The following is a 24,492-nucleotide window of genomic DNA, read 5'->3' on the forward strand; positions in this document are numbered from 1 at the left end:
GCCTCCTGGGTTCAAGCAATTCTCTTGCCTCAGCCACCCAAGTAGCTGGGATTACAGGCACCCACCACCATGCCCAGCTAATTTTTATATTTTTTTGGTAGAGAAGAGGTTTCATCATGTTAGCCAGGTTGATCTCGAACTACTTGACCTCAAGTGATCCACCTGCCTTGGCTTCCCAAAGTGCTGGGATTACAGGCATGAGCCACTGCGCCCAGCCTAAGAAGACTTCAAATGTCCGTTTGGAGATGAGGAACATTTGAGGATACAACAAACAGTCCAGGCTTAGCTGATTCCATCGCTGCAAAGAATTTTCCACAGCAAGAATTACAAAACTAATCATTCCCTTTTCCCTGTGGCACAAAAGTGCAGATACCTAACATTTAGTAAATGATCATTAAGAAAGAAAAAATGGGCTCTCAGATGGCACTGCCCCTGGCATATACAAGAAAACAAACAAAACCAGATCTTATGAGTGAAGCAAAGCTTTAATTACACACTACTAAACATATAGTACACAGTTTTCTAAAATTATCTGATTTCAGGTTTGTAGCAGAGACCTGAAGTTGAGCCTGGTGGGAGGACTAACCTTTCTCCGTGAGGGTTCACAGGAGGCAAAGATGAGAGGAAGGAAGAAGCTTAAAGAAAGAATGGAAGGAGGAGACAAAAGACTAGGGTGAGAGAAAGGGAACCCAGGAAGCAGCAGAGGAACAAATGGAGGGGGAGAAACAGAGGCTCCCACAACACCCACGTCCTGGAACCCTCCACGGAACCTCGGAAGCAAACCCTGCTTTCATTTCGTCTCTTTTCTTCTCTCTCTCTTTTTCTCTTTCTTTTTCTCTCCCTTCTTTCCTTCCTTCTTTTCTATTTTTTCCTTCTTCAGAGTCTCAAGCAAGAGTTGGTAATTCTTTATCCGAAGGAATTATGATAAGGTTTTGAGCTCCGGGAATGTGGGATGTTTCAGAAGCACAAATAATTTATTATCTATTCTCCAAACAAAGCAATAATTAGATCACTCCTGATAACTAATACCATGTTTTCAGAAGCCCTGAGTAGATGATAAGCTAATATTTGTACAGTTGACCTTAAAAATGTGGCAGCTAAGAAGCTCTTGGAGAGATGCCCAGAAAGGCACTAATTAGTAAAGTATTTAGCAATGTGATGTGGAAAGGAAATTTCAGAATTCTTTTAAAAATGTTTTCAGTTTTGTAAATCACTATGCTAGAGTAACTGTAGAATTATCCTTTGACAGTATAATTACATTTTAATTGTATAGCAATTATGTGTTCAATAGTAATCAAGGGGAAATTCAGTAGCCAATCGGCTTTTACCACTGTGAAATGCACAGACGTTGTTGTTCACAGGGTAGACTTCTGTTTTCCCTTGGCCCTCTGAATCTTTCCGGCATACTTGCGCATTGACAAACACGGTGAGGACTCTCTCCAAGGCGTGAGAATGCTCAGATACTCCCAAAGAACCGGCCACTGTCTATTAAAAACCTAGCTAGAGGCTATTTTATGAAATGTTCTGCTGACAATTATAGGAAAATATTCTTCCTTGTGCAATCAGCTCCCATGGGACAATCAAGCCTACAGAGAAAAAAAGAAAGCATTTTGTAGGGGACTGGGGTGGGTGCGGGAGCCTTAGCCAAGATTCCCCTTGGATGGTCCCACTTAGAACTGTTCCTCCTTTCTTTCTGCTCTAAATGTTAAGTAATTCAGACTAGAAACCACAATCTGGCACTAATGAGCAATAAAATGGTCCTTAATCCCAAAGATCTGTGTATTATTTTCCCCCTATTTTTTACATTTTGTGACTTACGGATCTGCTGTCTGGGCTGTGAAGACTGTAAAAACTATTATGTCGTCCTTTTTCACTGCAAAGTGTTTTCCAAAACGCTGTCTAAAATACTAAGTGTTTTATCTCTGTTATCCTTGTTAACCCCTGCAGCGCTGCTCACTGTGTCTACTGTGGTAGTTGTGGTATATGGACAAATTGGAAGCTATTCAGAAAACTAGAGTCTTTTAAAAATTGATCTGGATAGGTATGATGATAAATCAAATACGAACTGATCTATATTCTTAAGGGGGAGACAAGCAAGTCATTTATGGACTTATGGGCAGGACCAAGCTAAACTCAAAGAGATGCCAGGGAAGGGGAAGGAATTAGCTGAGGGGGTCTAGTTGAACTTGACCCCCAGGGTGATTTCAGCAGGCCCGGAGGAGGGACCATCCCAGTGTCATGGAAAATGTTTAACAAGCCAGCTGTGGGGGAGAGGAAGTGCAGTGGTTGCCACTTTCTGTGGTGTAAATGCTCTTGACATGGTCATTTCAAAACTATTAGCATGACACCACTGAATGCTCAACAGGAGAGAGAGATGCACCCAATTTGCTTTCACAATTCTCTCTCTTTCTCGTTTCTGAATTGAGAGTAAAGGGAGACTCTGTATCCTCCTACATATTTTAGAGCACGCTGATACTGGAGGCATAGCCCAGCAGGGTCTATAGGGTGGGGGCAGCTGGGCTGGGGGCTGCACCTCCTGCGAGTGCTGACTGTGGTGGTGGCACTGGTGCTGCCTGGCCTCCCTTTTCTACATTGAACTCTTTTCATCAAGTCTGCTCAAATTAGCCAGAGCAGGTGGTGGAGCTGCCCTGACTCAGAGCAGGAGGGCGGTTTTCAGGTTTCTACAGTCAGCTTCTCGCCACACAAGGCAGTGTGGGGTGGCTACCTTGGCAGCAGCAAAGTCAGGAGAGAGAGGATGCCCTGTTTCCTCTGCAGTGGAACTCGGTCTGGATATCACCATGAGATGACAATGCTGTCACTGCTGGACCCACCTCAGATCCAGCCTCGGATCCAGTCTCACCCTCCACATCTTGACTGAGCAGTCCTCACCTCCCTGGGCCTCTTTCCTTATGTCTCCAGTGTGGTACTAACGGGTGCAGGATGATTGTGGAGAGGCAGGTCTGCGGAGGGTACTTCTCATGCAGCTGGTGCACGGCCAGTGCCTGGGTGGACTCAGCCCCTCTCCCCAGAATGTTCCTGTGATTCCTGTGGTCACTGTGTCTGTTTTGCTAAGCACAGTAGTGTCTCACACTATCTCACAGCTATTTGGAGAGAAATAGTATTTTTATCCTATAACACAAACTCTGTTTTACAAAGGCCAGTTTTAAGATTTTGCAGAGAAGTCATGGATCCCCCAAAAGCCTGCTCGTGTTCTCTAGGTGTCTGTGAAGCCTGGGTGAGTCCATTCTGCAGGGAGTCAATGAGATCTGGGTAGGTAACTGCAACCAGACATGTCTGAAATCTCCCCACCATCTGGCCTTCCCCAGGGAGGGGGATAGCATTGGTTGCACGATTGTTAAAGGTGTCTGTCATGCGAGGGAAACACTGAGGCGCCTAGAGGTTGTGTGACTTGCCACCTTTAAGGCCTAGAGCCGAGTGCAGCCTGAATTCTGTGTCCCCTGGCTTGAAAGTCTGTGCCATTTCATCTACAGCAGCAGAGGATCAGCAGGACTTTTCCAGACTTGTGTGTCGGGTGGGTAGGGAGTGGGGGACTACTGCGAGAAAGAGCGCTTCCTCATGCCCAGAGAATGAGATTATAAACCAGGGGATTTTTAATGAAAACTGATGAGGTAATACGCCACAAGGATCTTGAGATTATTCATAATCTTTGCCTAATTCTGCTTCCAGGAATCCATCGATGGGACTCAACCAGAGATACAGTCAAAGCTTTAACTTCAACATTGTTTATTTCAGCTTTATTTATAAAAGCAGAAATTGGAAGCAACATAAACAGTGTAAAGGGTGAAGATGATTGAAAAATTATAATGCATCTCTTGTATGAAAATCCATGTTTTCAATGGCATGAAAACATTCTCAACAGGCAATGTTAAGTGAAAAAATGACATAAAACTTATTCAGTGCATCAATTTTCTGTGAAACGAAAATGTTAAGAATGATTCTTTCTGGCTACAGGGGTCATTGCGATGTACAGCATTTTCCAAAATCTCTGCAATGAGATTTTGTAAAGAATCTACAAAATTTTCTAATGCACATTTTGATGTATTAAAACAAAAAGAATGTGTATAGCAATTCATCTAAATAGTCTCGATTTCACTACTAAAAACAAAATGTTTTGGTAAGATTACATTAAAAGCCAAAAAAAAAAAAAAAAAAAAAAAACCAAAACCACAAAGAACTTCAACAAGACCCACAACACAATGCTTAAAGATGATGGGAATAAAACAGTGGAAAGCAAAAAGGAGGCAGACATCTAATGTTGATAGAAAATGAAATCGAAATTCAGTTGTACAGTACTGTGAGAAACCTTGTTATTTTGTATAGAATTAATCAGGAAAGGTCATCTTCAGATGTGTACTAGGGCACTATGTTGGCCACAGAGCCTGGAGTTGAGAATTAGGTGTGAATTTGAACTCTTAACAGTGACCTGCTCACCTGTAACCCCAGCACTTTGGGAGGCCGTGATGGGCAGATCACCTGAGGTCAGGAGTTCAAGACCAGCCTGGCCAACATGGTGAAACTCCATCTCTACTAAAAATACAAAAATTAGCCGGGCGTGGTGGCGGGTGCCTGTAGTCCCAGCTATTTGGGACGCTGAGGCAGGATAATCGCTTGAAGCCAGGAGGCGGAGGTTGTAGTGAGCCCAGATCATGCCATTGCACTTCAGCCTGGGCAACAAGAGCGAGACTCCATCTCAAAACAACAACAACAACAAAAAACCAGTGACCTCCTATCAGCCAGTCTGGGGACACCAGCACCTCTGCACTGTTTTCTTCATCCCTAAAAGCAGAAATACCATTAGTGACCCCACAAGGTCGTGGAATTAAATGGATTGTATGTGAAGGCAGTCACACAGTAACGGGTATAAATAGCTGCTCAATAATTTTCTTTTTCCGTGCACTGAGCAACGTGGCAACAAAATATGTAAAGAAGAATTTATTAGACATATGAGAGAAATAGACAGAAATACAATCATTACATGAGATTGTGACTCACTGCCGTCTAAATTCAGACAACAGCAACCACTCAAATTGCTGTCTGGGGATCATGAGGGATACAAAAGGGCTTTGTAAACTATGAGGCAGCATAAAATTGTTAGCTGTTTTGCAAGACGCAAAATAATATTTATGGGAAGTGATTATATTTTTTCCAAGGTCATAAAGAAATGCTCAATAAATTTTAAAGTAGAAATGTTCCAGTCCATATTTATGACCTCAATATGATACATTGTAATACTAGTTGTTTATATTCAAAGTAGAGAAATTTTATCTTCTCCAACATTTTCAAGTGCTCCCTGAACTAATACTTACCAAACAAATCAAATAATTTAATAGTAAATTATTGGGAAAATAAAACACTATATATTGAAATAAAATTATAATAATAAATTATGCCTGAAAAAATGGAATTGACGATTAGAATTTAAATACAAGATTAATTTATGAGCTTTGATGTAATAAAAAATCACAAAAAAGGATATTCAAAAGATTTGATATTTTAAAATGTTTAAAATATATAGATGAGGACAGGCTACGATAACTACTACCAGAAAATGTCAGAGTCCATAAAGAACTTACAGAAATTGATTAGAAAAAATTAAACTCAACAGATTTGTGGAAAAGAGAAACTATTTTAACCCATACAGCACTACTTCGTTATTAACTAACAGATGCAAAGATGAACAAGAATATTTTATTTAATAGTGTGAAAGTTGTCAGAATCAAAATGGAGTCACTAACGTTAAGACCACGCTGAGAAGTAGAGACAGGGAAGGCCGTGAAGAGAAGGTTCTCATACCTGTGTGCCTGATAACACAAAAAACAAACAAAAAAAAACCCACAACGTTCCACAAAGACTGTCACAACCTCTCTCAAAAAATACTTCTGCAAGGATATCTGCCCAGCCACTGCCTGTCCAGCCTTGGAATGGCATCACCCTTGTTATGGATCTTTGTCACCAAGGATACTTATTTCAAAATAATTACATAATCCTCTGCATTTTTTTCCTGTGAAAACCTTCGCCTCTTTACCTTCCTGAACACACACGTAGTTTACTATGGCATTGCCTATAGTAATGCTCTATTCTCAAATAAAACGTCTCTTTTTTTAGACAGCCTCTCTCTGTTTGTTATTTAGGTTGACAATCTTCATATATTCTCCCATGTGCTGGGGAATGTTCTAAGCACTGATATGTTCACACCTTTCACCCTCACAACAACCCGCTAAGGTAGATAATGTCATTGTTCCCATTTTACAGATGGGGGAACGAGTCACAGGGAGGTGGAAAGACTCATCCACGGTCACAGCCAGGAAGTGGCAAAGCTAGGATTCAAGGTCAGGGTCTGTTTTCTGCTGTTCATTTTATTACACAACCATGATTGATGAAAACGAAGGTGTATCCATAAATATGGGAAGGCACCAAGATTTATAGCGGTTAAAACAATAGAAACTGCCAACAACGTAGTCATGCTGAAATAGATAAGTTGCATTAACTGTAGAACTTTTATACTGTCACTGAATTTAAATCATGCCAACTTTGAGCAAACTAAAAATACAAAGTTAAGTGAAAAGAACATAACCTGCATTCATGTTATGCTTGCAACCATGTAAAACATGTATGCATAAAGATGAGGACAGGAAGGATGCATGGAAAGGAAAACAGGCTCAGTGCACTGTTGTAGGCAGTGGTGTTAGTTTCAGGCTACTCAGTTTAAAAAGCAGTAACTAGGCCGGGTGTGGTGGCTCACACATGTAATCCCAGCACTTTGGGAGGCCGAGGTGGGCAGATCACGAAGTCAGGAGATCAAGACCATCCTGTCTAACACGGTGAAACTCCATCTCTACTACAAAATATTAGCTGGGCGTGGTGGTGGGCACCTGTAGTCCCAGCTACTCGGGAGGCTGAGGCAGGAGAATCACTTAAACAAGGGAGGCGGAGGTCGTAGTGAGTCAAGATCATGCCACTGCACTCTAACCTGGTGGCAGAGCAAGACTCCGTCTCAAAAAAGAAAAAAAAAAGTGAATGAAGCAGAACGCTGAGATTACTCCAGTTCCTTGGTGATAGTAACAGTATCAGGGGTGGTTCACACTGGTGTGGCACTTTGTCGTTTTCAAAGTAGTGTCATGTGTACGCTGGGCTTCCGTTTGCACCTTCTGAAGTTTCAGAGCTGTATTCACCTTATTTAATTTGAGCTCTGTTGAAGGCGAGGCTGAGAGAAATGTCCAGTAACAACACAAAGCCATGCTCCGCGTCCAGTACGAAGCTCTCAGGTCTCCTGGGTCCTCTCCTCTCATCCCACAAGAGCACCTTGAGTGGGTGCATTAGGATGCAGATGTTATAGATGTGGGAAGTGAAGATGGGGGAATTTAGGTAATATTCCTGATATTGCACAGCCAGTGAAAGGAAAAATCAGGAGTTGAGCATCTGGGTCTGCATCCACGTCCAGCACGCTTAGCACTGAGGCAGGGGTTCTCACAGTGTGACCCCTGCACCAGCAGCATCAGCACCATTTGGTAACTTGTTAGAGGTGCAGATTCTGGGGCCTCCCCTGATGCTGCTGTATCAGATCTGCTGGAGGCGGAGCTCTGCCTTTTTGCAAGCTCTGGGACGACACTAATGCTCTCATCTGTGTGTGCAAAGCTGTAGCTATCAATGGCTGCTAACTGGTGGATGATGACTTGAACACAGGTGTTTTGATCTCTAATTCCAAACTCTTTCAATGGATTATATCAGCTGTTCTCAGTCCCATCTGAACATTGAATCATGTGGAGAGTTTAAAAGCAACTCATCAACAATAAAAACAAAACACACAAAGAAAGAAACAAACACATTCTCCAGGCCCCATCCCAAGACTATTAAGTCAGAGTTGCTTGGGGTGGTGCCAGGAGCTGCCTTTGTTTAGAGCTCCCAGATGCCAGGCAGCTGTTTCCCCTGACTGTCTGATAATCCTTGGCAATCGGTTTCCATCTAAGTGCCAGGCCTTGAAAAGCAGACTGCAAGCTCTAAGCTCTGTGCGTGGGGGGCTGCTGGCTGTGTGGCCACTGGAAGGATTAGTCTCCACTGCAGGTGATGGCCCAGGCTGCATCTCTGGGGACACTCCCAAGTTGTACTCTTTTTTTTTTTTTTTTTTGAGACAGAGTTTCACTCTTGTTGCCCAGGCTGGAGGGCAATGCCATGATCTCGGCTCACTGCAACCTCCGCCTCCCAGGTTCAAGCAATTCTCCTGCCTCAGCCTCCCAAGTACTTGGAATTACAGGCATGCGCCACCAAGCCCAGCTAATTTTTTTGTATTTTTAGTAGAGACGTGATTTCTCCATGTTGGTCAAACTGGTCTCGAACTCCCGACCTCAGGTGATCTGGCTGCCTTGGCCTCCCAAAGTGCTGGGGTTACAGGCATGAGCCACCACGCCCGGCCCCATGTTGTACTCTTAATGCTCTCTAAGTGTTTGTACCCTAAGGTGAACATGCTGAGTGTTCATCTCTGACTGACCAGAGTCAGAACCTTCTTGTCTAGAAAGTTCTCCTACTCTCCTTCCTGCAGGGGGTGTTGGGAGTCAAGTGAGGAACAAGCCTGGGGCCTGGGTGTCTGCACCACCTGCATAAAACCTTGTCGTGGACCTTATAGGGGCTGAGGCATGTATCGGATTGCTTCTCTGCTTTCCCTGTTTAGGTTCACCTGCTTATACAATTTCATTGCTGTTCTCTCTTCTTTCATTATATCCTTGAGGGTTTATGCTTTTTAAAAAACAAGCAAACAAACAAAACACCTTTTTGTTGTTTTAGTGATATTTCGGGAATAAGGGTGACACAATGGATGTATTAAGTCTGCCACTTCTAACCAGAAATCTGTACAAAATTTCCTATGAGAGTCCTCCTTCATCCCAGCCTTTGTCCAGACACACTTCCCTTGTTCTCTGGAGAAGCAGCTTCCTTCTGTCCTCGTATGCTTGCATCGTTCCTTCTTGCCTCCCTCTCTGCCAGAAATGCTCTTCCCTCTGCATTCTGATGGCTTAATTCCCCTCAACCTTTGGTGTTCAATACCAGATCTGTCCCCTTATTGTAGCTTTCCCTGTAGCACCTGGAGCTGTGCTTGGGTCACACTGTAGTGTGGTCTGATTATGTGATTGATGTCAGTCTTCCCAACTAAACCGTAGGTTCATGAGGCCACAAACCTGTCTGATTGTGTGTGCCATTGTATCTATCTCCTCCACCCAATGCATATTTTTGAATAAATAAATGAATGAATAGGCAGGTGGGGGCTTGAAGGCCTCCTGATTTTGGCAGTAGCATAATGTAATGTGAACTGGCTTCACAGGCCGGTGAAGTTGGCACATCCCGAAACTCTCTCAGCAACGCAAGAGCAATTCACAGCTACCTTGATCGACAAAAACCGAAAGCAAATGAAACCAGGCTTTTACTGAAAATATCTACAAGACCAGAAATACATGGGTAATTAACACCTTCCCCTTATACTCCTATTTAATATTTAATTTCTACTATTAGCATCCTAGAAGAAACAGAAGCTATGTCACCTGCATTGGGTCCATTCTTTAACTTCTTATCAAAAACCTGACCATCTGACGCGTTAGGATCTTAGTAGAAAACGAAACAAAATCCACAGGGCGTTGGTGAGTTGATTTTTATGACAAACTTTAAGAACTTTCAGTAAAAGCCATAAAACAAATGAAGCAGAAGATATCATGGATGGAAAAAAATGCCCCCTCTTGTCCTGATGCATTTCTGGATGGTCGAACATTATTCCCTGAGTTGAATTCCCTTGAATAAGGGAATTCTGTTTAGGAAATGGGAGATGCAAGGTAAATCTCCATTCATGGACATGGACTGTGAAGGATTCCTCAGTCTGCTCTCATGTCAGGTGAGCACAGCCCCAGGGCAGGGTCTCTCCTGCCAGTCCTCCTCTGGGTTCCTGCCCCTGCCTAAGCCCCACCCCCAGACATTCTGAGTCTGGCCCAAGCCCTGACAAAGGTTTCCTATTATTCTACCTAGCAACTGCGGGCCGTCAGGACAAGAATCCAGAAACCTGACATTTTACATCAATAGGACATAAGGAGCATGTGTTGGTTATCTATTGCTGCATAACAAATTGCCGTCTAACTTTGTGTTTGAAAACAACACACATGCATCTCGTGGTTTCTGTGAATCAGAAACCTTGGCACAGCTGTACTGGCTCCTCGACGTCATGGTCTCTCACGAGGTGTCAGCCAGGTGTTTCACAGCTCACAGTGGACTGGGGAAGAGCCTGCTTCCCAGCTCGTGTGGCTGTTGGTGTGATTGTGGATGTGATACCTGCGTTCTGCCTGTCCCTATGTGGTGCCTGTGGCTTGTGCACTCCCTGGCCTACCTCTGAAGTCTTGGCCTGGGAATGTTTTGCAGCATGTGCCCATGGCTGCTGTCTGAAGGCCACCATCAGCTCCTATCCAGCCTCTGCAACACAGCCGTGTGCTCCATCAAGGCGTGTGAGCTGAAGAGACAAGAGTGTGGCAGCAGATCAGTGTCAAGGGTGCTACCCCGTGAGGTGATCTAATCCCATCATCTTCACCACATCCTATTGGCCAGCAGCAGCCACTAGGCTCAATTCACACTCAAATGGCGGGGGCAGGAATACCACCTTTCTGCATCCTCCTGGAGGTGGAGTCGACTAGGGAGTGTCAGGTCACCCATGGCAGCCAACCTGGGCATCAAGAGGCCACTCATACTGTCTTGGATTCCTGGAGCTGCCCTAACAAAGTCCCACAAACTAGGTGACTCAAACAACAGAAATTTTTCATCTCACAGTTCTGGAGGTCAGAAGGCCAACATCGGACAGGGTTTGTTCTTCCTAAGGGCTGCGTGGGAGAATCTGGTATCCATGGGCCTTTCTCCGTCTTCTACGTCTTCACATCCTCTTCCCTCTATTTCTGTCTCTGTGTCCAAATTTTCCCTGTTTTTAAGGCCAACAGTCATATTGGATTAGGGCACACCCCAATGACCTAATGACCATCTGAACTTGTTCTTCTGCAAATAGCCTATTTTCAAATAAGTTCACATTCACATACTCTGAGGGTAGGACCTCGGAATATTTTAGGGGGACAAGATTCAACCTGTAGCAAGTGCTAACACAGTTCTGTTGTTTTTTTTTTTTCTCCCTGACATAAACCATCCCTACCTAGGGTTTTGGCTTTTTCAAGTTAAGCCACTGCTTTGAAGGTTCTTTGTTTTTTTTTGTTGTTTTTTGTTTTTTGTTTTTTCAAAATATTTAACATTTTTAAAATTAGGATGAGCTTCACATGAAAAAGTCAGCCATTGAAAAGTGAGCAATTCCGTGACGTTTAGCACAGTTGCAGTGTTGTACAACCACCACCTCTGTCTAATTCCAAAACATTTCCATCACCCTGAAAGGAAACTCTGTCCCATTAGGCAGTTGCTCCCCATTCCCCCGCCCCAGCACCTGGCAACCACCTAGGCCATTGCTATTGAGGGGTTGTTTAAAGTCCACTGAGCTGATGTAGCCCTCACTCTGCACCCCATCCACATGGACCCAGACAAAGCTGTTACCTTCTTTCCAGAGGCGAGGAGACTGAGTTAAGGGGACATTAAGTCATTTGTCTCTGCAAGGTGGAGGTGCCATCAGAACCCAGCCATCTGGCTTCCCAGTCCACACCCCTCACTCCGCCTCCACAGCCTGTTCCACCCCAGCCTTGAGTGAGCCGTAGAGCAGTGGCTTCCGCTGAGACCAGCAATCCCTCCTCCTGCAAGTGAAGGACAGCGTCCTTGCTGTCTCTCTGCCCTGGTCGTCATGCCCACCTCCTCTGTCCTCCTCGGCCTGCTGTGAGGATTTCTTCCAGGCTGCTGGGAGGGAGAGCGCTTGTAGGAACTCCCTCTGTGCATCCCATCAAGGGCATCTGCAGGTGCTGCCTGTCCTCACGGTCGCTTCTCACTGCATCTCCCCTCCGCCCCTCCCTGTCTGGGTGTCTCCCGCTGTTCCCTGTGCCCTGCACCTCACCATGGGGTGCCTGTGTCTACCACTGCACTGATATTCTAGAATTTTCCACAGCCTTTGCTAAAATAACATGTGCTAACACTCCAGGCTGGAAAAACACTACTAGAAATTACCATGGAGGGAGCAAATTGCAAGTCCCATATTCAGGTCTGCAAGAAAAATCACTTTTATTTCCTAAAAGTAATGGCACTGAAGCCAGGCAAAGAGGGAAGGGGCAGTACCAGGGCAGGGTGAGGTTGGAGCAGTCATCAGCTCATCCTTGTCCCAGGCCCATGGTCTCTTCCCTGCCAGACTCTGGCTGGGCACGCTCAACCCTGGGGTCTCCTAATCACATGCCCTCTGAAATCAGCCACATTGAGGTCACTGACAAGGAGCCCAGTCAAGACCTCACGGCTGGCAGAGCCCAGAAAACTCATTCCCTCCTCCCCAGTAAAACTCATTCCCTCCTCCCCAGTGAAACTCATTCCCTCCTCCCCAGTGAAACTCATTCCCTCCTCCCCAGTAAAACTCATTCCCTCCTCCCCAGTAAAACTCATTCCCTCCTCCCCAGTAAAACTCATTCCCTCCTCCCCAGTCTACTGGGATTGCCTTCGGTCTGACCAGTTCTCTCTCCTTCTTTCCCCAGAGGCACACAGTGTCATTTCATGCCCTTCAACGCCTACATCCAATTTCCATAACCAATTGTGTGTTTGGAAACCTGCATTAGGAAACCCCCCTCTGAACCTTCTAGAAGGCCTGAACATTCCACACTGGTGGCTCTCGGCTTGAACAGGCAGAAGGATTAAGGAAATACAGGGGAGGAAAAACAGCAATTCAAATCTCAAATGTTATTCTGCCACACTGGAGAATGATTTTATGGGCTGCGTATGGTGGCTCATGCCTGTAATCCCAACACTTTGGGAGGCCCGGGCAGGCAGTCTCATTCGAGACCAGCGTGGGCAACATGGCAAACCCCAGCTCTACAAAAAATACAAAAATTAGCTGGGTGTGGTGGTGCACACCTGTAGTCCCAGCTACTTGAGAGGCTGAGGTGGGAGGATCGCTTGAGCCCAGGAGATCGAGGCTGCAGTAAGCTGTGATCACGCCACTGCACTCCCGCCTGGGTGACAGAGCCAGATCCTGTCTCAAAAAAAAAAAAAAAATAAATAAATAAAAAGAATGATCATATGGAATTTTCAGGAATCTTCTCAATGTAGGCTCCAGAGAGAAGGTTTTAGACAGGACACACTGCTCTGACTTAAACTCCACTTCCTAAAGCATTGACGTTGTGCTTTGGAAATGACAAGAGAAACTTAGAGACAGCACACTTCCTCGGAGCTCAGTGTACCCCTCCATAAATAAAAGCAATGGTGATGAGAAGGAAATGAAATAAAAAATTGAGAGCGGAAAGGCACCTTGGAGATCACCTAGCCCGAAATTCTTGTCACGGATGAAGTCAAGGTCCTGAAAAATGAGACGATTTGTCCAAGCTGCCAGCTAGTTGGAGCTGTGCAGACCCCACGCCTGCCCACTGGGCCTTTAAAGCCCAGGCCTCAGGGAGAAGCTCCCTCAGGTCCCCAGATACGCTGTCTACATACCCACTGGGGAGAAGGAGGCAGCAAAGAAATGATGCTGTCCACAGAACAAACAGCAGCCTCTCCTGCCGCCTGACAGCATCCGTTAAAGAAGGATATTTCCAGCCGTGTATATGAGCATTTCACAACACGGACTGCTTTTCAAAGGCAAATTTTACAAAATGCCAGTCCGTGAGAAGTTAATACTGGGTTTTCAGAAAAAGAGGAAACCAGAATAGCTGAATATTTCTGCTCTCTTAAAAACCACAGAACCCACAGTAGCAACAAATGTGACAGAAAAAGGCTCTCCGCCAAACAGGGTGGAGGGGGAGACCCTTCCCTTTATAACCAAGACAGAGACCAATCCTCACCAGAAGTGAAAGATACCTCTCCCAAGAACGGGCTGTTCCCACGGTCACAGAACACACTCATTTTCCACAAGACAAATGGGGCGACCATCAGCCTTCGGTTTATGTAATAATGCAGCTCAGTGTTGATGAGGCTTTGCAACAAAGGGTAATTTAAAATGAGAGTACAGTTAAGTATGATGTCATCCCAAGAACTACTCGCTTAGCTGTGACAATAGACAAGTGACAACAAGAAATGGCATCTATTTACTAAAAGCTAAGCGGAGAGTTTGTTTTGTCTTGTTTATTAAGCTTTAGATTAAATCCAGCCTTGTAAGAGATGGAAAATATCTCAGGAGCCACAGACTTACTTCAACCTCCTACTGGGATGGTTTTTGGTTGCAGCTGAGTTGTCCCAGCCAGCGTCTCAGCTGTGGTTTCAGTGGCTGGAAGAGAGGAATCCCACATGATGGCCCTCGTGGCTGAGAAGCACCAACGTCTTCCAGCCCTACAGATGATGAGCTCAATTTATGAGCTGATTACGATGGCCAAAGGAGATCCAATGGATATTTTGGGAAACGGCTCATAAAACGCATTCGGATAAACTAGAAATAAACTCAAAGGTTCCATTTTTGGAAGCACTAGCAGGAGGAGGGGAAGCTGAGCTGACATTTTGCACAGGCACTTCTAATTATATCTCACATCGTGTTTTTCTCTGCACCTCTTTTTTCATACCAACAGTAAGTATAATTGCTGAACTGCTCTCAGATAGAATACTGCATTTTTTTTTTTTTTTTTTGAGATAAGGTTTTGCTCTGTTGCTCAGGCTGGAGTGCAGTGGTGCAATCATGGGTTCACTGTAACTTTGAACTCCTGGGCTCAAGCGATCCTCCTGCCTCAGCCTCCCGAAGCTCAGGGATTACAGGCATGAACCACCTTGCTGGCCAATGCAGCTTTTTTTTTTTTTTTTAATGACAAAGGGACTCCAAGAGCATTTTATTCAGGTTGGACTATAAACTAATCTTGAAGAGCAAGGTCTCTAACCTTTTAGGAACCAAGGACCAGTTTCATGGAAGACAAATTTTCCATGGACCTGGTGTGGAGGAGGGGGAGATGGTTCCAGAATGATTCAGGTACATTACAGTTATTGTGCACTTTATTTCTGTTATTATTACATTGTAATATATAGTGAAATAATTATACAACTCACCGTAATGTAGAATCAGTGGGAGCCCTGAGCTTGTTTTCCTGCAGCTAGATGGTCCCCTCTGGGGGTGATGGGAGATAGATCATGAGGCATTAGATTCTCATAAGGAGCATGCAACCTAGACCCCTTGCATGTGCAGTTCACAATAGGGTTCTTGCTCCTATGAGAATCTAATGTCGCCGCTGATCAGAATGAAGGCAGAGCTCAGGCAGTAATGTGAGCAATGGGGAGCTGCTGTAAATACAGATGAAGATTTGCTGGATCTCCCACTGCTCACCTCCTGCTGTGTAGTCGTTCCTAACAGGCCATTGACCAGAACCAGTCCATGGCCCGGAAGCTGGGGACCCCTGTTGAAGAGTCCTCTTCTAAGCGCCAGTTTAAAGTTGCAAACTTGGTGGTAAAAATTAAAAGTTTGGGACAGTTAACAAAATTCTTTTTCTAAATCTTTCCTGAAGAAAAATTCTCCCATACTCAGCCACTCCACATAGTCAGGGAATTAACTTCCGACAGTAACCCTGAGCAATGATAGATTACAGAAGAAAAAAGCATGTGATTATCTCAATTGAGTAATGCTCAACAGTACTAATGAAAAAATTCTTAACAAACTGGGAGAAGAACTGAACTCCCTTAATTCGATCATACTTTATGCCTAAACACTTGCAGCCAATCTTATTCCTGATGAAGAAACTTTGGAAACATTTTTTGCTAAGATAATAAGACAAGAGTGTTAATTTTTACTGGTTCGGCTGAAGATGTTGTCAGAGGCTGTGGTCAAAAGTACAAAGAAAGAAAACAAACAAAGAGTATGAGAATGAAAGAGGAATAGATAAAACCATCATCACTGAATGATTATCTACCTAGAAAACTTGGCTCCACAAAGTATTAGAGTTAAAAAGATTGGCCATTCGATTTCTGATTACTTGATTAACCTTCAAAAACCAATAGCATTTCTCTATCTGTTATTCAGCAACAAGAACAAAAAATGTTTTCTTAAAAGCAGTAGTCCATTCATAGGAGCAATGCATTCATAAGTATTATAAAATTAGCTTAACCAATAATATACAATGTTTGTGTTGTGAAACGTCAAAATTATGGTGAAGGAAACAGAAGAGGATATAAATAAATGGAGAGATGTTCTACTTTTGGCTGAGATGATGTAATGTTATAAAGATGTCTTTTATCACCAAACTATATATAAATTCAATGCAATTCCAATCAAAATTTCAGATCTTTTTTAAGAAACTCATTAACTTACTTTAAAATTACATAGAGAAATAAAAGTCCAACATTTAAGTCAATCTCACAAAGAAGAATCAGGGGATTTGCCTCAACAGATATTAAGACATATTTCAAGATCACAGGAATGTGGCATTTGCTGCAGAATGGACATCTGGATGAGGGAGACAGATAAACAGCTCAGGAAGAGGAAATGCTATGAGAATTTAGTGCATGTGAATGACACATATCTATGGACAATGGACAAATTCATCAGATGATCTTGGGAAAACTGGCTCACTATCTAAAGCAAAGTTACATTGGGTGCCTATACCAAACCACCTTTGAGAGTGGACTGTATTTAGATTAAAAACCAAATGGGACAGGTAAAATTATAAAGTTAATAGAAGAAAATGTAGCATGATATTTTTGTGATTTGGGTTGGAAAAATGCTTCTGGAACAAAACTCTAAGAGCACACGTTGTATGGCAAAATTGATCAATTTGAACACATTAAAATTCAAGATTGGTATTCAAGGAAGAGCACGATGGACAAAGTTATTAGATAAAAATTACAATGTCAAAAACTGACAAGGGATACACCTGTGTAATATGCAAGGGATCCTTACAGACCTTCTAGGAAAATGTATCAATAAACAACAAAATGGCAAAATATCAACAAGGACATGACAACGAGAAAACTCAAAAAGCTAAAAACATATGATGATTATTCAAATTCATCAGTTTGCATCAGGAAAATGCAAATCCAAACAACTATAAGAAATCACTCTACAACTGAAGATGAGCATAAACGAAAAGCCGAAAATATGTGGTCACAGGCCCTCTGATGTCCTGGAGAGAGGACAGAGTACATCAGCCATTTCGAATGATCTGGCATTACTGACAAATTACATAATAGCACACCACCTGAGGCAGAAAAATTCTGTTCCTGGGTGGAGATCACAAAGAGATCTAGCACAGATGTATAAGGAAGCATGCATAAAGATATTCATTATGGCACTATTTTTGGGGGCAGGCTGCCGGAAGCACCTGTGTGTGTGTGTGTGTGTGTGTGTGTGTGTGTGTGTGTGTCTGTTTCCTGACATATCATGCATCAATGAAGGGGGACAAAAAGAAAAAGAATTACAAGAATATTTACTAATATGAATGAATCTTACAAATAAACATGGATGCTAGTGAAAAATGAGAAACCAAATGAGACGTATATGAATATACATCATGATACCATTCATATAAAGTCGGCCTTCCTTATCCATGGATTCCACATCTGTGGATTCAAATAACTGCAGATTGAAAATATTCAGTAAAAAAAGGTGACTGCATTGAACATATTCAGTTTTTTTTTCTTGTCATTATTCTGTAAACAGTAAAATATAACAACCATTTACATACCATTTATATTGTGTTAGGCATTATAAGGAATCTAGAGATGATTTAAAGCAGGGGAGTCTAATCTTTTGGATTCCCTGGGTCACACTGGAAGAACTGTCTTGTGCCTTGCATAAAATATACTAAAGATAGCAGATGAGCCAAACAAAATAAAAATCGCAAAAATTCTTTTTTTTTTTTTTTTTTTTTTTGAGATGGAGTCTCGCTCTGTCGCCCAGGCTGGAGTGCAGTGGAGCAATCTCGGCTCACTGCAACCACCGCATCCCAGGTTCAAGCAACTCTCCTGCCTTAGCCTCCTGAATAGCTGGGATTACAGGCATGTGCCACCACGCCTAGCTAATTTTTGTATTTTTTGTAGAGAAGGGTTTCACTGTGTTGGTCAGTCTGGTCTCAAACTCCTGACCTTGTGATCCGCCCGCCTCAGCCTCCCAAAGTGCTGAAATTACAGGCGTGAGCCACCGTGCCAGGCCCAAAAATCTCATAATGTTTTAAGAAAGTTTACAAATTTGTGCTGGGTCTCATTAAAAGCTGTCCTGGGCTGCATTCAGACTGTGAGCTGCGAGTTGAACAAGCTTGATTTAAAGTACATAGAAGGCTGTGTGTAGCTTGTATGCAAATACCTCATGATTTTATATCAAGGACTTGAGCATTCTCAGATTTTGGTGTGTGCAGGGGGTCCTGGAACCAATCCCCTGAGGATACTGAGGGACAACTGTATTAAAAATGTATTCAGAGAATTCACTTTCCAACATATTCTGATTAGGTCATTTCAGGCCCAACATTTCCACTAAGAAAAACTTTAAAAGTTGAAAAACATACAGACAACATTTGTATGAAGAAGCATCTAGAAGATGAATAAAGCCAAGAGAGGTGAGCCCAGCATTTGTGTTGCATTTGTCCTTTTCCAAAAGGAAAGACCGAAGGCCCTTCTTTTCAGTGTCCCTGCTGTGTGGGGGTACCAAAATTGGGTTCTGGGCCCAGCCATGGGAAGGGGCCCTTGTGAACACACCAGGCTCTCAAATGGGACCCTGAAGACTGCTCCCTAGCAAGAAAAGTGAAGAGACAATAGGCTAGCTCACAAAAGGACTGCTATCCAGCATTCAGCCATCTGAACACCTTGACCCGTTGATGTGATATGCTGCTTTCCAGAAGCAAATAAATAAATACATCTCGTTGTTAGGAGATAACATTATTAAAAGCTTAAGGATACCATTTGGCTTTCCCTTAGTGCAGGTCTACCTATGATCTTTTCTGTCAGATTTTGTTAATCTGGAAGACAAATCTTATTTGTCTTTTCACTTTTAAGAGATATTTATTCTATTTCAAGAGGCTCCACTTCCACATGGACCTTTATACCTATCCCTTCTGTCTCTTAAACTTTTTTTCATATTTTTGACCCTTTAACATCTACAAGCTTAGTCTGGATATTTTCTTCTGATCTGTCTTCCAATTTGCTCATTCTCTCTTCACAGTATCTAATCTGCCCTTCAGCTGTGTGTACAGAATTCTAGTTGGCAGTTATTCAGACTTTCAAGGTGTTCCATTGTCTTCTGGCTTTTTTGGACATGTTAGAAGCAGTCTTGTTTTCTGTTGAGAAGTTAGCAGTCTTATTTTTGCTTATTTGAAGGAAGTTTGTCTTAATATCTGGCTGCCTTCATTCTTAAGGCAGAAGTAATGCTGTCATACAGAATTCATAAGTGCAGGAGGGAATATAGAGCAATAAAAAGGGTGAATAGGTGGGTAAATACAAATGAATGTTGACTACATAAGAAAAAACAATGTCTTGTGGTTTTGAAATAGGTATAGAATAAAATATAGGACAACAGTAGGACGTAGTGGTGAAAGTAGTAAATAAAGTTGGAGTATTCCATGGTCCTTACATTGTTTCAGAAGCATTAAAAATATTCATTTATATTAGACACTAAAAAGTTAAGGATGTGTGTAGAAATCTCTAGGGTAACTTTGCAGTACAAGAGTGTGTAAGTCACAAACTAATAGAGGAGAGAAAGAAAATTTTAAAAATACTTAAATAATCAAAAAAAGGAAAGAAAAAGGATCATGGAACATGTGGAACAAATAGAAATCCAATAGTAAGAGGTAGAGTTAAAATAAAACATATTAGTAATTTACTGCCTGTAGTCAAACTAAAAACTACAATTAAAAAATTAGATAGTACAAAGATGTTGAAGAGAAAGGGAGAGGTGAATAGGCAGAGCATGCAGGATTTTTAAGGCAGTGAAACTATTCTGTATGATACTGTAATAGGGGATACATGTCATTATGCGTTTGTCAAAACTCATGGAATTTACCACACAAAGAGTGAGCTCTATTATAGCCTATAGACATTAGTTAATAATAATGTATTTATATTAGCTCATCGATTATAACAAATACACTACACTAATGCAAGATGTTAACGAGAGAGGATGGGGGCACTGAGGGGGTACAGAAGAACTCTATGTACTTCTCACTCAATTCTTCCATAAACCTAAAACTTCCCCAAAGAATAAAATTTACTGATTTTTTTAAAGACAGTACTGTCAAACAGGATAAAATAGCAAATCCAAACTATATGTTTCTTACAGGAAACACATTTAATAAAAAAAAATAGAGAAATATTTAAATTAAAAGGATGGGAAAAGATACACCATCCAAGCACCAATCAAAAGTAAGCTGGGGCAAGTGCAGTGGCTCATGCCTATAATCCCAACACTTTGGGAGGCTAAAGCAGGAGGATTGCTTGAGGCCAGGAGTTTGAGATCAGCCTGGGCAACATAGCGAGACTCTGTCTCTACAAAAAATATTTTCAAAACATTAGTTGGGTGTGGTGGCACACAATTGTAATGTCAGCCACTTAGGAGGCTGAGGTGCCACTGCATTCTAGCCTTGGCCACAGAGTGAGACTCTGTCTCTCAAAATAAATAAATAAATAAGTAAATAAATAAGCAAGCTGGCATAGTTACCCTAATGTCAGACAAAATAAACCATAATACAAGAAACGTTACTTGAGAAATGTGGGGATATTTCATAATGAGGAAAGTGTGGTCCATTAGGAAGATGTAAGAATTCTAAATTTGCATTACTAAATAGCATAGATTCCAAATATTAAAAGAAAAAATTGACAGACTAAAAGGAGATGTAGACAATCAGATTGGAACACTAAAACGCATTGCTTGGTACCTAATAGAACAATCAGACACATCCTTCCTTAATCTATAGATATTGATTTGAACAGTATTCATAACAAATTGTATCTAATTCCTCCCAGCAACTGTAGAATATATATTCTTTTTGAGTTCATGTAGAACATTTTCCAAAATTGACAATTAGCTGGTCCAAGTTCAAATTTTTAAATGAATTAACTCATATAACACATAAATTAATGAGTTTTCTGTCCACAGTGAATTTAGTCTAGAAAACAGTTATGAAAATAAAACTAAGTTATTCTAATTTTGTTAAATAAGCCATAGAATTCTAAATAACCCACCAGTTAAAAAAAAAGAAATTAAAATTGAAATCAGAAAATATTTTAAATTGAATGGAGATGAAAACACTACAGACGGAACTTATGGGATACAACTGAAGATGTGCTCAGCAGGAAATTAATAGCCTTAATTGCGTGTATTGGAAAATAAGGTTTCATATGAGGACGCAAAGGCAGAAGAATGATATAATGGACTTTGGGGACCCAGGGTAAAGGGACAGGAGAAGGGTGAGAGATAAAAGACTACGTATCGGGAACAGTGTACACTGCTTGGGTGATGGGTGTACCAAAATCTCAGAAATCTAAAGAACTTATCCATGCAAACAAAAACCACTTGTACCCTCAAAACTATTGAAATTTTCAAAAAACTTTAAAAACAAAAGTAAGGGTCAAAATCAGTGCTGAAAACACACCTGGAAAAGTTTTAAGAACAAACTAAGTCCCAAGAAAGTAGAAAGAAGGAAGTAATTTTTAAAAGTGTAAACAGCCAAATAGAAAATTAAATGGGCAATAGAGAATTGATAAAACCAAAGTTAGTTTACTGATAAAACTGATAAACCTTGACCAATACTATTTCAGAAAGGAGAGAGAGAGGGGAGAGAGGAAGGGAGAAAGGGCACAAACACACATGCACACACACATGCGTACACACGCACACGTCATAAAGTGGAGGACATCACTACAGGTTCTTCAGACATTTAAAATATCTTTAAAGAATATTGTAAAAGAACTTTACGCCAATACATTTAAAAATTTAGAAAAAATAATGAAAAACTTCCAGGGGAAAAATACTTAAAACCACCCAAATCCATACAAGGTAGAAAAATATAAACTTTCTATTTACCTAAAAAATTTAATCCATAATTTTAAAATTATCTACAAAGGAAACTGTATTCCCACATGGGTTCACCGGTGAATTCTTCCAAATTATTTAAGGAAGAAATAGTACTGTTCGTCTACAAATTCTTCCAGAAAACAGAAAAAGGGAAACACTTTTTAATTCATAGACAAATCCAGCATAACTTTGATACCAAAATCTGACAAGGGCATAACAAAGAAGGAATATTACAGATCCATCTCACTCAAGTATATAGATGTACAAATGTTTTAAAAAATGTGTTCAGATCAAATCTAGTAGTTTTCAGAAGGATAATGTATCATGGCCCAGTCGTGTTTATTCCAGGAATGTATTTAAAAATTTAGCAGAGGTCAGGCATGGTGGCTCACGCCTGTAATCCCAGCACTTTGAAAAGCCTCACTGTTCAGCCCCCATTTATAAGTGAGAACATGCAGTGTTCAGTTTTCTCTTCCTGTGTTAGTTGCTGAGGAACATGGATGGCTTCCAGCTCCATCCATGTCTCTGCAAAGGACATGATCCTGTTCCTTTCTATGGCTGCATAGTACTTCATGGTGTATATGTACCGTATTTCTTTATCCAGTCTATCATTGATAGTCATTTGGATTGATTTCATGTCGTTGCTATTGTGAATAGTGCTGCAGTGAACATATGGAAGCATGTATCTTTGTAATAGAATGATTTATATTCGTTTGGGTATATATCCAGTAATGGGATTGCTGGGTCAAACGGTATTTCTGGTTCTAGATCTTTGAGGAATCGCCACACTGTCTTCCACAATGGTTGAACTAATTTACTAATTTACATTCCTACCAACTGTATAAAAGCGTTCCTATTTCTCCACAGCCTCACCAGCATCTGCTGTTTCTTGACCTTTTAGTAATTGCCATTCTGACTGGCGTGAGATGGTATCTTTTTGTGGTTTTGATTTGCATTTCTGTAATGATCAGTGATGCTGAGCTTTTTTCATATGTTTCTTGGCCACATAAATGTCTTCTTTTGACAAGTGTCCAGTCATGTCCTTTGCCCACTTTTTAAAGGGGTTGTTTTTTGTTTGTATACAACAATGAAAACTAACCTACATGCATCAAGATGCATGACTCTCAGAAATACATTGTTGACCAAAAGAAGCCAGCCACCAAATAATGTGTATTGTATTATTTCAGTTACATGAAATGTCAAAACAGGCAAATTGACCTTTTGATATTGGAGATCAGGATTGCAGTTACATTTGGGAACAAAGCAGGACAGAGCAATTGGGGGGATCCACGAGGGGGCTGCTGGGGTGGGTAACGTTCTACTTCTCAACCTGGTGCTTATCACTCCATAAAAATTTATTAAACTACACTTAAGATTTTTATAACAACAGACTGGAGCAAGATACTTGCATTCCACATGTAGACGATGGAGTAGTATCTAGAATATACATTTAAAATAACCCTAAAAAATCAATTTGAAAAAATATCAACAACTAAAGTGCAAAAAGAAAAAAGAAACAGACATTTCAGGAGAGAAAATGCAATAAAATAAAAGAATATAAAAATGTGAAGCGATGTCCAACTTTAAAAATGCACACGAAACAAAATGGGACATTTTTTCAGAAATGCATATAAACAAGAAAAGAAATGTTAAATTCATTTAAATCATTACCTATTAAAGGAGAGGAATGGGGAATTTGAAATGGGCATAAAAGTATAGTAAAACAGGCACTTTTCATGAATCCCTAACAAAAATGGGTCATGACCAGAGAAGTGTTATTAACTCAGTGCTCCTTCTTTGAAGTTAAAAAGAAATGAAATGATAAACCAAAGATTCACCTTATCTGCACAGTCTGAGCATCTAGCTGTAACAGATTCTTCAAACGTCAATCACTCAGTTTTCACATCTACCACGTCTCATGCTCATGAACTTTTGTTCTGTCCTCTCGATTCCCAAAAAGTTACGTCTTACTTTAGTGAGTGCAATTCTTCATTTATTTCCAATTCTCCTCTTCCTAAAAACGACATGACATGATTTACAAACTACTCATGATACAAAAGATAAGAAAAAGTACTTGAGGAAGTTAGAGTGATTGTAAAATATGTACAGGAAGAGAATACAGATTGCCCCAAAATACCACATAGTGAGTTGATGAAGTTGGTCACTAATTTGACTCTGAGGTTTGGGCAAAGAAAAGAGGAAAAGCTGTCACTTCACCCACAATAAAAATCTAACAGTTGTGACCGGGCTCAGTGGCTCACGACTGTAATTCCAGCACTTTGGGAGGCCGAGGAGAGTGGATCACCTGAGGTCAGGAGTTCAAGAGCAGCCTGACCAACATGGAGAAACCTACTAAAAATACAACATTAGCTGGGCAGGTTGGTGCATGCCTGTAATCTCAGCTACTTGGGAAGCTGAGGCAGGAG

The 24,492-nt window shown here is 41.5% G+C and overlaps 1 long non-coding RNA gene across 1 annotated transcript in view; it reads right to left on the bottom strand.

The window, feature by feature from the left end:
- LOC135966648 (uncharacterized) overlaps positions 1–24,080 on the bottom strand; it is a 36,251-nt gene extending 12,171 nt beyond the window's left edge. The window contains exon 1 of the long non-coding RNA XR_010580151.2: positions 23,905–24,080. This is a non-coding gene — a long non-coding RNA (uncharacterized lncRNA). The remainder of the gene's footprint in view (positions 1–23,904) is intronic.
- Positions 24,081–24,492: the final 412 nt, after the last annotated feature.

The sequence above is a fragment of the Macaca fascicularis genome, chromosome 12, assembly GCF_037993035.2.
Source record: "Macaca fascicularis isolate 582-1 chromosome 12, T2T-MFA8v1.1".
NCBI classification, from domain to species: Eukaryota; Metazoa; Chordata; class Mammalia; order Primates; family Cercopithecidae; genus Macaca; species Macaca fascicularis.